Source organism: Lynx rufus, unplaced genomic scaffold (assembly GCF_022079265.1).
Source record: "Lynx rufus isolate CCGP_SWC_20201006 ecotype Redwood Valley unplaced genomic scaffold, mLynRuf1.p SCAF_8, whole genome shotgun sequence".
Taxonomy (NCBI): Eukaryota; Metazoa; Chordata; class Mammalia; order Carnivora; family Felidae; genus Lynx; species Lynx rufus.
In genome coordinates, this window is record NW_025814896.1 from 21806076 (window position 1) to 21819378 (window position 13303).

Genomic DNA, 13303 nt, shown 5'->3' on the forward strand with positions numbered 1-13303 from the left:
TCTCAGCTGTGTATCTGCTTCCACTCATTCTTTCCTTTGTGGTTCCGGCCTCCGCAAATCACCCCCAGAAGATGTACAGAACTCTCTTTCCCTTCCCAGTCAGGTGAAACTCGGGAGGAGAGGCCCTTTCTCCACAACTCCATCTTGCTACCCTGGTGACACTGATGTCACAGGCACCCCCCTCACGTGCACGTCCCTCACGCCGCGCCAGTAGCCAAACGCTGCCGCCCCTTCCGCTCCGCTCACGAGTGGGCACTCCCCCAGGCCAAGTCCCAACGAGTGACAGGAGTCTCTTTCCTCACCCGCGGCAACCCCAGACCTAGCAGACTCGCTGTCCCCAAATCTATTCCTCTCCAGTGGATATTTTTTTTCTCTTTTTTGAACAGCTTTATTGAGATACAACGCACAACCCATACAATCTGCCCATTTAAAGTGTACAATCTGCTGGCTTTCAGTATATTCAGAGCTGTGCAACCATCGCAATTGCTGCGGGACATTTTCATCACCACCGCCCCCAAGCTCCCCAACTGGTGGATTATTAACACCTCTGCCCACAGAGTTCCTCTCCCCACCTCAGGGCCTTTGCCGTCTTCCTTCCAGCACTGTCTTACGCGCCCTCTACCACAAAGCCTTTCCTGATTATTCGAGGCTAGCCACTGCTCCTCTCCGAGTTCCCGAGAGCACCTCAACACGCCTCTCCCTGACACGACCTCTTCTCACACATCATGCTCACACTCATTTGCACCATCACCTCCCTCTGTTGATAACTCCCACCTGCAGCTCCCTCCGTCTCATGAGGGTGGACCATGAACTCTGGGAAAGCAGGGACTGAATTCTGTCTTCATGTCCCCGCTCAGTAAACATCCACGCGGTGAATGAAAGGGAAAAGACATCTCTGTTTTGGGCTGTCAGCTCTCAGGAGTAAGAACTGGGTGAGGGACTCATTCTGCGCGACTGGCAGACTGGCTTGAGAAGACAGGTGCTTGATACATGCTTTTGATGACAACAATCCATTTCTTAATTCCGTCAGTAGTTTTATGGCCATAGTTCCCTCTGACAACTCAGGCTCCTGTCACTGACAGAAGCCCTTGGGACCCCGCTTTCCACTCTCCCAAACTTGAAGGACTTACCACTTGGTTATCAATCTCCAACAAGATCCTTCAGAGACTATTTAGACACAGATAATGCACTCCTTTATTTGCCCAAGGGGCCGGCCTGTAGCAACACAAGGCTACTTTTCATCTCGCTCCTAAAGGCCTCTGTCTGAGGCAAAGGAGGGCTATGCTATCTGGCAAATCACCACCACTAATTCCTAGCTTCATTTAGTAGCAAATTCCTCGGTAATCTGGTAATAGTGTTAATGTTCACGAGGTAGTCATGGAGCACTGGACTGATGTCCAAGGAGTTTAAAAATAGAAGGGTCTCTTTAGTTTCTCATTTACTCATAATCATAACTTCCTGCTCCAGAACGCCTAAGTGTTCAGCAGCTGGGGGCACAGGAAGCAAAATTACTCCTGACTTCCACTCATGCAAAAAGCATTTGCTGCTAATACTTTACATTTCTGTAATGCTGTAGAGTTTAAAGTGTTATTATATATATGGTCCTTACTACCAAATTTAAAGAGAGCAGGGAAGGGATTATTAATCCCATTGTACAAATTAGAATCCAAGGCACACAGAGGTTAAGTAGGTTGCTCATAATTACATAATTACCGGTTACTAGAATATGGACTCCCTGGGGACAGGAATCCTGTCTGATTCACCTCTGAGGTAGAAATGATTAACATAATGCCAAGCGTTCAGATCCCAGCCCAGCTAAGCGCCCAGTGGCAAGGATGCCATTCTAAGCATTAGGCAGAAGAAGAGTAAAAACGGAGGTAAAGGGGAGGCCCTGGTCTTCTCGGTCACGGACAAGTAGGCTGTCTGGGGAGGTCACAGAGGCACAGGAAATGACCAGAAAGTAAAGGCATATGTTGCACGCTCAAGTTACAAACAATTACAAGTGGCAGGTGCCTATCAGGGTTGGTTAAGATGGGAGGGAGTCTGGGGAGAAGTGACTTCTGGGTAAGGTTTCAAGGTTCATGGGAGGGACAGCAGAATGAAGGCCTGAAGGATGACAGCCTTCCGGGGATCTGGGGCCTTACGCTGTTCATGCTCTCTGCTCGCCAGCCCCCCCACTCTCCTCTGCACGCATAGCACAGACTGGCCTGCCCTCCACTTTCTGGCTTCTTCATCTCTGCTTGTAATGTTGGTACTTTCCCCACCGCTCAAACACTATCATAATATATTCAAAGTCTAAAACGTGATATTCCTTTCAAAAGTTTTCTTGGCATCTTTGAAAACTTTTTCCAGCTTGAAAAGTTTTCCAACTGGATACTAGCATTTTTCAGTCCGTCAAACCCCTAAGACTTGGATTTATACCTCTTTTATGGCACTTCCCGTGACCTGCCTTGAACAGTTTTTCAGATGGGTGCCTCTTTCCTGTGTAGGCGCCTTGAAAGCAAGAGGTGCGTTTTACTCTTCTTTGTATCCTAGAAAGCACCTTGCATGGCACTTTGGGCACAGAAGGCTCTTAGAAAGCATCTGTCAGACAGGATCGAAAGAAATGCAGGTAAAAGTTCAGTGCTGTTTAATGAGCTGTGTGTGCTAAGATTCTCGTGGATAGGGAAATAGGGAAACATCAGGAAGTGGTGAGGGCCGGGACCTTGGAGGGCCAGCTGGTGGGAGGCCTGAATGCTGGCCAGAGAGGTGGGGCACAATGGGCTGCAGGCCACACTGTGCAGGAAAATGTAACGAGACTGTGCAACACCTGTATGATGGACACGCTGGCTTAGAGCCCCGAGAGGCAAGCAGAACACACGGCTGGGAAGCCAGAGTATCAGCGGCCTATGTGAGGAGGAGATCAGATGGAGGGGAGGAGAGGAGAGAAGAGGTGACGAAGCTTCTAGAGGTTTGCAAACATGGAAACTGGGAGTGGAACACATTTCATTCATCTACCTGATCAGGATTTCCTGAACACCAACTCATGGGCCAGGTATCGTATGGTGTGCCGGGGGTGGGTGGCAAAGATAAATAAAACGGTCTACATAATCAAGGAGATTACGGCTTCATGATGTTGACAAATATGAACAAATTATTAATTTTTAACAATGCAGTAACGACTATTATCATGGGCCTCTCAAATTGTACCAAGTGCTTTGGGAACCCAGGAGAAGGACACGCCACGTCTGGGGGGTCAAAAGTCTTCGAAGGAGATGTCCACTTGAGGTGGATTCTGAAGGTGCCTGACACGCTGGAAAGGATATTCTAAGCAGGTTGAGTAATAGCATGGATCGAGGCCTAGAAAAGTCAACCTGGCGAGCATGAGGCAGAGCAACAGTGGAGTATCCGTATCACTAAAAGAAAGGTTAGAAAGGAGTAAGGGAGTGTGTTTTTTTGCTTATTAGATCCTAGCTATCGGCAGATGGTTTTTGATTGGTATTGATGGTATTGTTTTTGATTGATTGCTATACATGAGGCATCGTGTGAGGCAGTCTGAATAAAAACCACTGCAGCCACCATCTATCCACCTAGGACGAGCAGCGAGTGCTTACCGAGGGCTTGTTATGTGTCAGACAGAGGTCTAAGTGCTTTTAAATTCCTTTGCTTCTCACAAATGTCGGAAGGCAGGGCTCACTACCCTCATTTTAGATCAGTAAATGGACTTGGCAGAGCAGCCTCCCCAAGGCTAGTGGGGGGCAGAACCGGGATTCAGACCCAAGTAGGTGTTCTTTTCATACGACCATGTTTGTGTGGGTACAGATTTCTGAGTTGTCAGAGAGAACAAAGGAAGATGCTAGGTAAGAGTGGTAGAAAGGCTCAAGAATGGAACTCAGCAAAATGAGGTTTCTTCATTTAGGTCTGAAGAGCCCTGGTGCTTTCTCCTTTTTCATACTCTTCCCCACAATCTGATCTTCTTTTAACCGGTTAAGGCAGGTACATACTGTACCTTCCTGTGTCTCTAAATACTGTCATCCAGAAAGGACGGACCCAAGAGAGCAATGCCAAACCCCATTTTTTCCTCTTTCCTTAGAACTTCAAGACTCTGACAACGTTCAATTCAACATTCTACTTTTAGATATACGGCCAGATGATTTGAAAGTGAAAATTTCAAATGTAGATCTGAGATACGACTTTAGCTCATCTCCAAGAAAGGCATCGCCATCGCTGCGTTGAACATGCACAAAGATGAAACAGAGATTGGCTTCTAAGACGAAGTCTCTGCCCTGACAGTTTTAGAAGCATCATAGAAACCAGCCAGCAGAGAAGGTGACTGCTGTCAGGATAGCACCTTATCTAGCCTGTTACAACTCTGTGGCAGGAATATTTACTGCTGAATGGATTCAGGGAAGTTGAACACAAATGTGTACTCTGTTTAAAGGGAAATAAAGGGAGGAGGATGATTATGTATCATTCTGATGGAAACTAAGAAAGTGTGGCTACAGTTCTTTTAGGAACATCTTCTTAAGTTTTGGTCTGTCTTCAGAAGTAGGATCATAGATCACCTTAATTATCAACGGATGACTGAATTTCTGGCTCCTTTTCTGGGATTCCAAAACACAAGATAAAAAAACTGATGTGGAGATAAGGACGTAGAACTAACCTCTGAACGACTCTCAGGGTGTCTGAGACTCTAAAACGGCTGCCCGTGTGACACAGCTCGTGACCGTTTGGCTAGGATTCAGTCTCCGAAGTAATGTGAAAGTAATATAAACATTCGAGGAATGAAAAAAGCCATCATCACGAGCTTCTCTCCACCCTATTATTTCCCTCACAGAAGGTTCTGGAAGAACTGAAGGAGTCTGATTTAGAACACTCTGATGGGTATGTACTCGTGGCCACACAAGTAGCACACCTGCTTCACTGCCTGGCGGTAGGGAGGGAATGACTTATGCCCAAATGACCAGTAAGACATGCTTCAAAGCCAAGCAGATAAAGAAGAGGGTGAAGCTAGCTGGCCCCTGCAGAGATTAAACCTGCAGCTCCGAGTCCTTAGCACATGGGTGCTAAACTTAGTACATGGGTACAACAGGCCACAAATACCTCATTCTAAAAAAAGATACCCAGCCTCTCTTGCCTTCTTTCCCTTTTAAGAGACACTCTGACATTATAAGAAGCATTTAATTAGACACTGGGACTTCTCTGAATTGTGATGTATAAATTCTACAAACACGTTCCTCGGCCAAAGCAGGACAGAGCACTATACCAAAAAGATCGGATCCCACTAACACTAACTTACCAGCGTCCTTACACAAGTCATCTAACTTTTCGTGTCTCAGTATCTTTGCCTGGAAACAAGAAGCCTGCACTGGATCAGGGAGGGAAACAGGTTTTCTTCAGAGCGTCCCCTCTAGCTCACCGCAATGGCTCTCAAGTACTACATGGAAAAGGGCTGTGAGGCCAACTGGAGCTTGTGGGGCAAGAGCACTGAGATCAGTTATCTATGTCTGTGCTGACTGCTGGACGGGCAGAGGCAGCGGGCCTTCTTCTGGCTGCCCTCATCTGGTGCTCTAGAAGGTTCCTTTTAGCTTAGATAATGTGTGGCAAATCTAGCAGTGAGCCACCTCCACAACCAGAGGTGATGGATTTCTGCTTGTATCTGGGTATATATACGGACAGACTGAAGCTACTGACTAACGTGCTCCCAGACAGAAGAGCCACGGTCAGAAACGCCTCAAGCAGGAGACATGAACTGTCACCTTGACGGACACAATGGTCGGCACTGACGATCAGCTGATCCTCTCACAATAAATTAAACTTCCCTGCAACAAAGAGACAAGCCCCGGATCTGCTGTTCCATTAGATAGGCCATCCTAAAACAATCTGGACACATAAATCGAGTGCTTTTCAAATGGCAATATGACTAATAGGGATTAAAGAGAAATCCCCAAAACCCACTAACTTCCTTCAGTAAACATATCTTACTTTAAAAATTTTCAGGGGCACCTGGGTGGCTCAATCAGTGAAGCACCCGACTCTTGATTTTGGCCCAGGTCATTCATGGTTTGATCTATGAGTTCGAGTCCCACGTTGGGTTCCCCACCTACATTGTGGAGCCTGTTTACAATTCTCATTCTCTCTCTCTCTCTCTCTCTCTCTCTCTCTCTCCCCCCCCCCTTCTCTGTCCCTCCCCTGCGCGCACCGTCTCTGTCTCAAAAAAAATTTGTCAGAGTGCAAATCTATCGGTACTTTAAACTGTATCCGAAATGAGGCAGGAGAGTTAAGTTAAAATTTAAAGGAAGTCTTTCACAAATTCATTCATTCAACTCTCACCTCTGAGGAGAGAGAAGGTGACTGTCTTCTTTGTGAAGCAATGACAACTCAACATCCACATAAGCGCTTTTTACCTTTGAAAGCAGGGTATCTTCATTAACCTCACTTGCTGTTTGTGCCCTGTGTTGGGCACGCACATTTCAAATATCATTTTCAGATTTCACAGACGGAAAAATGGAGACAGATGTCAAATGACTGTCACTGAGTTTCGGTTAAAGACTCTGGTGGAAGGTGATTTCCTCATCCAAGACCTTTTTCTATTTGTCTCATCCCTGTGGTGATGGAGACGGGAGGCAACAAACGGGTAACGACAATAGCAATATTTCCAGAGGCCTCACTGTGTGCGAGGCACCGGGCTAAGCACTCAATGGATTTCTTATCTTTTCCTCACAAGCAAGCACCCCAGGAGGCAGGAACTTTGACTATGTTCACCTTTCAGACGGGAAACAGAGGCTTAAGGAAGTGATATATCTCCTAAGGCCACAAAGCTCATGGCCGAGTAGGAGTTGGAGACAGGATAAAACCCACGGAAGTTTGGCTCCAAGCCTGTGATTACTTTCATAGCTCAAAGAAGGAAAAAGTCTTTGTTTTATAGACCTCTTCCAGTATCAGCATACGAACAAATAGATAGGATTTTTTTTTTCTTGATGCCTTATCTAGGGACTAATGCAAACCAGCAGCATTAAATATAAGGTCATCTGGTTTCTGGGCCTGTCTTTTCCTTGTAAATTGAAGAAATTTTTTTAAAAAAGAGGACAGGGGCAGGGGGGCAGGAAGAATTTATAGTTGGCCAGCAAATTCCACATGCAGTCTGGGGGAGTTGGGGGGAAAAAAAAGACACTCTGAAAGGTTTTGTGTGGTTCATTCCATGAGAGAGGGCTAGAATAAAAACTTAGATGGTAATTCAGTGAATGGCGCATTAAGTAGAACAGATTGCAATTCGCAGCAGCATAAGCCTGTTTGGGGGCTGCTAAAATAAACAGATTCGTCTCCAAAGATACACAAGGAGGTGGTACGTGTGGTGTCAAGGTGTCGTTTCTGCAGGCCTGCGCGTTGTCCCTCCCCTCCCCCAGCCACATCCTCACTTTAAATGGTAATCTGTCGTCAGGAGCACTACCAAATCACCACCTTTCCGCGCGCCTCTCTCTCTCTCAGCGGGCAAGTCGCAAGCCTCCAAATGAGCATGTGGATGCCATTTCTAATCTGCCCCTGACAGGCAGCGAGCTGCCCCTCACTGATGGAAGGAGACAGTCATAAAAGAAGCTGCTACGAAGCCAATAAGAATCCCTCTTGCCTTAATAAGAGGGGACGTGACTCAGAGCCCCGACGGGTCACAGTTACTGTCTGTAGTCGTGGGCAAGAACTGCCCCACCATTTAGAAAAGTCCCATTTCTTTTTTTCTTAAAAAGCAAGGGGGAGAGTTTAAGCCATGGGAGAGACAGGTAAGTGGAGACGTGTGGTGGGGGGAGGGGGGTTGTGCACAAACAGCGGCAAATAAAACCCCCTTCTAAGAGCTTCTAAAAAAGGGCAGGCTGTTACAGGAGGAACCTAGACATTGCCAGTCATTTTTAGCCAGGGAAACCAAGGCTGGAGAATTAATAGAAGGGATTTTTTTTTTTTTTTTTTTTTTTTGAGAACACATAACTAACTGACACCAGCTCTGACAAGAATCCAAGGATCTCAGGCCAGAGCTTTGCCCACACAGGAGAAACAGACTATGTGTTAGGCCAGCCCAGCATATAAGCATAGGACTGGTTTCTACAAACAATCTCGTTAATCTTCAAAGTGACCCTCTGGTAAAAGCGCCATGAAACTTAAAACATGCATAGGGCAAGTCATTTCCCAAAAAACAGAGTTCACTTGTGGCTAAGCTGAGATTTAACCTTGGGCCATATGACCTCAGGATTCATGTTCCTTCCACATTACCATGAGGCCTCCATGACTGGTGTGCCTTCAATTTCTAAATGTACTGAAAAAGCAAAACAAAACAAAAAATACTCATGATCGCTCATTTGAATTTTGACAACATTTAAGCCAGCCTTGAGAGAACCGAGAGCTTCCCTGATAGAAGATACAAGAACACAAGGCCAGAGAGGAACAATCCTGTTGGGGGTGCTGAGAAAGTAAGATGGGTCCCTGCTTGTGAAGACTTAACTTTAGAGCGAGGCAGTGACGAGTACACAGGCCAAAAAACACTTACAATAACAGCTACCACTTACGGCGTACTTCCTCGTGCCAGAAACTATTCTAAGTGATTTATACGTATTAGTTTATTTCATCTTCCCTGCAACCCTTCAAGATACGTATGATTATTCCCCTCCTTTTCCTGATGAGGAAACTGAAGCAGAGGCCAGATGTGGGTCTGTGTGGTGCAGGCTGGAGCGCACAGGGGGCCCTGGGGGCCCCGGTGGGGCCAGGAGGGCAGGGGAGGCTTTCTGCAGGAACCGGCTCAGCAACTCTGAGCAGCATGCTTGGCACACAGGACACATTCAACCTGCATTTACGGACTGGCTTTTCTGCCAAAGCTCTTAAGGATACGGAGGAATAAGCCCGTTGCAGGGAAGGGGTGTGAGGAAGATGGCATGGAGAGGAATTCTGGGCAAACAGCAGAAGGCTGGAGGAAGCACAGGTTACGCAGGCGCAAGCGGTACAGAACGGCGTTTGCACATCCCAAGGGGAAGGGCGGTGAGGGAGGGTTGCAGCCGGGCGGCAGGCAGGGCCCGGGAGGAGTTTAGAGCACAGCCTGCAGGTAATGCAGAGCCAGCGTGTCCTGGGTCTGGGTGGAGGAGTGCCGTAATGTGGTGTAATTTTCGGAAAATCTCTGGTTTCTGTGCAGGGAATGAATCGGAGAGGACGGACCTCTGCAGGGAGACTGGTTGGTGAGGAGGGTGCGGCACTAACACGGGAGGAAAAGATGCTGGCTGTCCGAGTGTGAGTAGCGGTGGTGAGGACAGGGGAGCACGAAGAGCCTGGACAGAAGGTGGAGGTAAAACTATACCAGATGGATGCACGGTGGGAGGAGGAGGAGAGAAAGGAGGAAGAGGATGATGCCCAGGTTTCGACCTGGTTAAACTGGTGAGTGGCCCCGGCACGGTGGGGGCGGGGGGAGGATGATACACAGTTAGGGCCACAGACTGGGCTCTGGACTCACTGAGCCACAAAGCCTACAGGTGATGTCCTGTGCGAGTGGCTGTGAGAGTCTGCAGACACTTGGGGAGTCACCAGCGCATGACTCTGATCTTACCAGGCCCGCATCAAGCCTGTGAGGATGGCAGGGGGGGAGCCCACAAACCCACTGAAACCGGGGGTCAGGGAAGATGAGAAAAGCCAGAGTGCGCAAGCCCACACCGCGAGGTAAGTGGCAGGGGCACAGGACCAGAACTGAGCCCCTCTGATTTGCCTTCCGGGGGTAGGGAGAAAGGCGGACTGATTGGGAAGGGGCAGGCAGGGGGCCACAGAGGATGAGCAGACATATGACTAAGTCTGTGGGTGTCTAAGGGACAGGAAAAAGCACCAGGACACAGCCTCCCCCACCATCACGGGCTTCTACCGTCGGCTGTGTTCTGGCAAATTCATGGACCGAACATTCATGGAGAAAGTTTTGGGAACTGGTTTAAACAACAGCCGAGAGGAACTCTTAGCAAGATTCTCCTTTTTTAAGGATGTCCTGGAAGCTTGCAGCACAGTTAGCGTAAGAATCAACGGCGGTCTCCGACTTATCCTGTCTATATCCTTACCCAGTGCTCTAGGACCACGTACCCCACGCATGCATTCCTGTGCTCTACCCACTTCCGTACAAAACCTTAAATGAGTTTCAAATGCTAAAGAAATAGCCCAAGTCTGTTTCAGACATCAAGTCCTGTGGATACTGTTTCATTACAAGGAGTCCATCTTTCTCTTTCCAGGATAAAGCCTAGAATGATTTAACTGTGGCAAAATTAGCATGCAATTTGTAAGTCATTACAGTGCAAAGTATGTGGTGAGAACACTTTATTGAATAAACCTGCTGAGTATACTTTTCCCAGGAACTAAAAAAGGGAAACCTCTCTCCAAGGCTCTCCTCCCTCTTTTAAAATCCCTGCCAGTACCTATATAATTATGTCTCACTTCTGACAGTCAGCAGCCAGGCGTCTCTGTACATTTAACCAACAGAAGCCAGAAGGAACCAACGAGAAGTCAAGACAACTTTCCAACACCAGGGATCTCAGTATTTTCTGGGCTTTGTGTTGTTGGGTGAAATCTGCTGAGACAAGCATCCTGAATATTTACAGATCATGGAGAACTGCTGCTCACCAGAAGAGTCTAAGAATTGCGTGCCCTTTAAAAGTTCAGGTCAAATCTTGTAACCAGGAGCCCCGAGGGCAAGTCCAGATACACTGTGGCCCTGGAATCAAACAGTCGCAGAACAAAACATGGAAGCAGCGTGTCACTGTGCCCGACATGGAAGTCTTTGACAGTCACAAATCACTGCAGGAATGCGATTCGAACTGAATTTGTGTGGAATTACCAGGTTGTCCTGTAGACTCTTAAGTAGGAGGATTTTACCTTGTTGAACTCTGCCACAGTAGGCCACAGAATCTACACGGATGTCCTCAGATAAGTTTGATGATGGGACCAATTATAACCGTTTATGTATTTTTGAGAGAGAGACAGAGAGAGAGAGAGAGGGAGGGAGAGAGAAAGCAAGCGAGCATCCAAATAGGGGAGGGGCAGCGAGAGAGGGGGACAGATCATCTCAAGTGGCTCTGGGCTGGCACCAGAAAGCCTGACATGAGGCTCGAACTCACGAACCGTGAGATCATAACTTGAGCCAAAGTCGGACACTCAACTGACTGAACCACCCAGGATGATGGGGCTAATTATAGAGCAAAGAAAAATTAGGGTTAAAAAAGAGAGTCAAGAAAAAGAAAATGAGAGTTACAGAATAATGTAGAAAAAACCTAGGACCCTCAATTTTCCTTCATACCCAAGGACAAATGTTAATTGCATCTCAGGAGCAACGGTCCTTCGTTTACTGCATGTTGGTCACTATGTAAGTCCTGAGAATATGCTGAACGAGAGAGACTACAACACCAGAGACACAGTAAACAAATAACTTATGACAGGCTGTGAAGAGGCACCGGGGATGGGGGTGCTGCTTACATACGGTGATCACTGAAAACCTGTCTGAGGAGGTAACATTCAGGCTGAGACCTGAAGGTGGAGGGAAGCACCACACGAGAAGAGCCAGGACAGAGGGGAGAAGCAAATGCAAAGGCTGTGGGGCAGGAAGGAGTGCACAGTGGCAGGAGAGGACCTTAACAAAATGGGGAGCACCCCGATCACGCAAAATCTCGCCGCGCTAGGAGAGTCGGAAAATGTGAGTGCACGTAGGGGCGATGGGGATGCAAACAGGCCTAAAGAGACAACGGAAGATTGTCTGGCCACCGGCTAGGTGCCAAACCCTGTGAATCAGCTTTCAGCTTTCGCCAGATCCCTCCTTTTGTAATTCCCCTAAGTACACAGGTTGGGACACACACCTTGAAAAGAAAACAGCACCAAGGAAAAAAATAAGGCAGGGAACTTAAGCTGTTTGTCCAGTCAGAAAGAAAGAAGTCGGGCTCTAAAGCCCATGCTCCCCCTTCTCATCCTGGGCTCCTGTGGTTTAACTTACCACTCACCCCCCACTGGCTTCCCGCTGCCCCTCCGCTGCTCCTGTTCCTCTTTAGTTGGATATGCCTGACACGTCTCCCATCTTTTCGAGTGCGGCTCAAGTCTTGCCTCCTGCACGGAACAGCGGAGGGTGCCCCTAGGCGCAGCCGACTGCTCCCCGCTCCCCGGGGGCCTCCGGCCCTCGCCAGCAGCGCCGCCCCTGGGGCCCCTTCTTCCACCGGCATCTCTGACTCTCACCCCTGCCGGCGGCTAGCCCAGTGCTTCGCACAGAGCAGGCGTCTGAGAAGTATTTGCCCAACAACTGGATTCTCTCCAGTGAATCTGGGTCAATTGCAAACCACGGCCATTTGCACTGTGCCCAAGGAAGTCTGAAGTTTGCAGTGAAGAAGGGGGCTCTGAGACACTAAAAATGTCAATACCTGACCCCCAGTATCTGGGTCAATACCTGACCCTGTTATCTAAGGTCTTTTTTGTTGCAGACTTGGCGAAGTGTGTGAGATATTTATTCATTACTGATCTAACGGTCAATGTCATCAAATGCCTGAGAAATAAGCATTCAATTCGAGTCAACAAATATTTGCTGAGTTCCCAACGGGTGTAGGACATCCAAGTTTAATGGAGACGGGGTGGGGTGAGGCAGCAAATTGCTCATGACTTAAGAGAGAAGACTGCATGCGGGAGAGGTGAAAAGGAGGTCGTTTTGTTCCGAGCCGCCGTCCACCTGCGAGGCGGCTGCATCTGCCAGGATGGAGCCGGAGTGCTGGCAGAGAGCGCTGCTCACGCATGCATCCTTCGCCCCCCACCCTGCCCTGTCTCTCTGCGCAGCGCCGAGGCTGCTGGGCACTAATGGCCTTGGAATGTTTGCCAGTGCCCAGCAAAACGGCCCTGGCATCAAGGAGACAGAGGTCTGTCAGGGAATGGCAGGGGCCCCGGTGCCCGTGGCACACAGAAGCTCGGTGAATGCCGGGGCAGAGTGGCTGCAGCAATTACTCTCCGTCGGTGCTAATCAATTTCACACCCTCTTCGATGCTGATAACAGATAATCTGGTGGGAAGCAGGCCAAGTTTCCCACCGGCCGCGAGCAGGCTGCCCCTCCTCGTGCCCAGCAGCTTACTCGGTCTCCATCAGCAAAACATCTACTCCAGCTTCCCCTCAAATGACGTAGATGACGGTGCCAACTTTGGTCTGGCAGGGGGACTCCTTCTGGGACAGATGGCAAGGGGGATGCCCTCAGGCAAAGGATTGCCCAACTAGCTTAAAAGTTGACAAGAACTGCAAAGGAAGCTAGGAGCACCAAGCAGGGGCCACGGTTCCTCCAAATTCAGCAAGGTGCTTTACA

General features: G+C 48.5%; 1 protein-coding gene across 2 annotated transcripts in view; it reads right to left on the reverse strand.

The window, feature by feature from the left end:
• Positions 1-13303, reverse strand: part of CTNNBL1 (catenin beta like 1) — a 163392-nt gene that overhangs the window by 11031 nt on the left and 139058 nt on the right. The gene's annotated exons all lie outside the window — the stretch shown is intronic.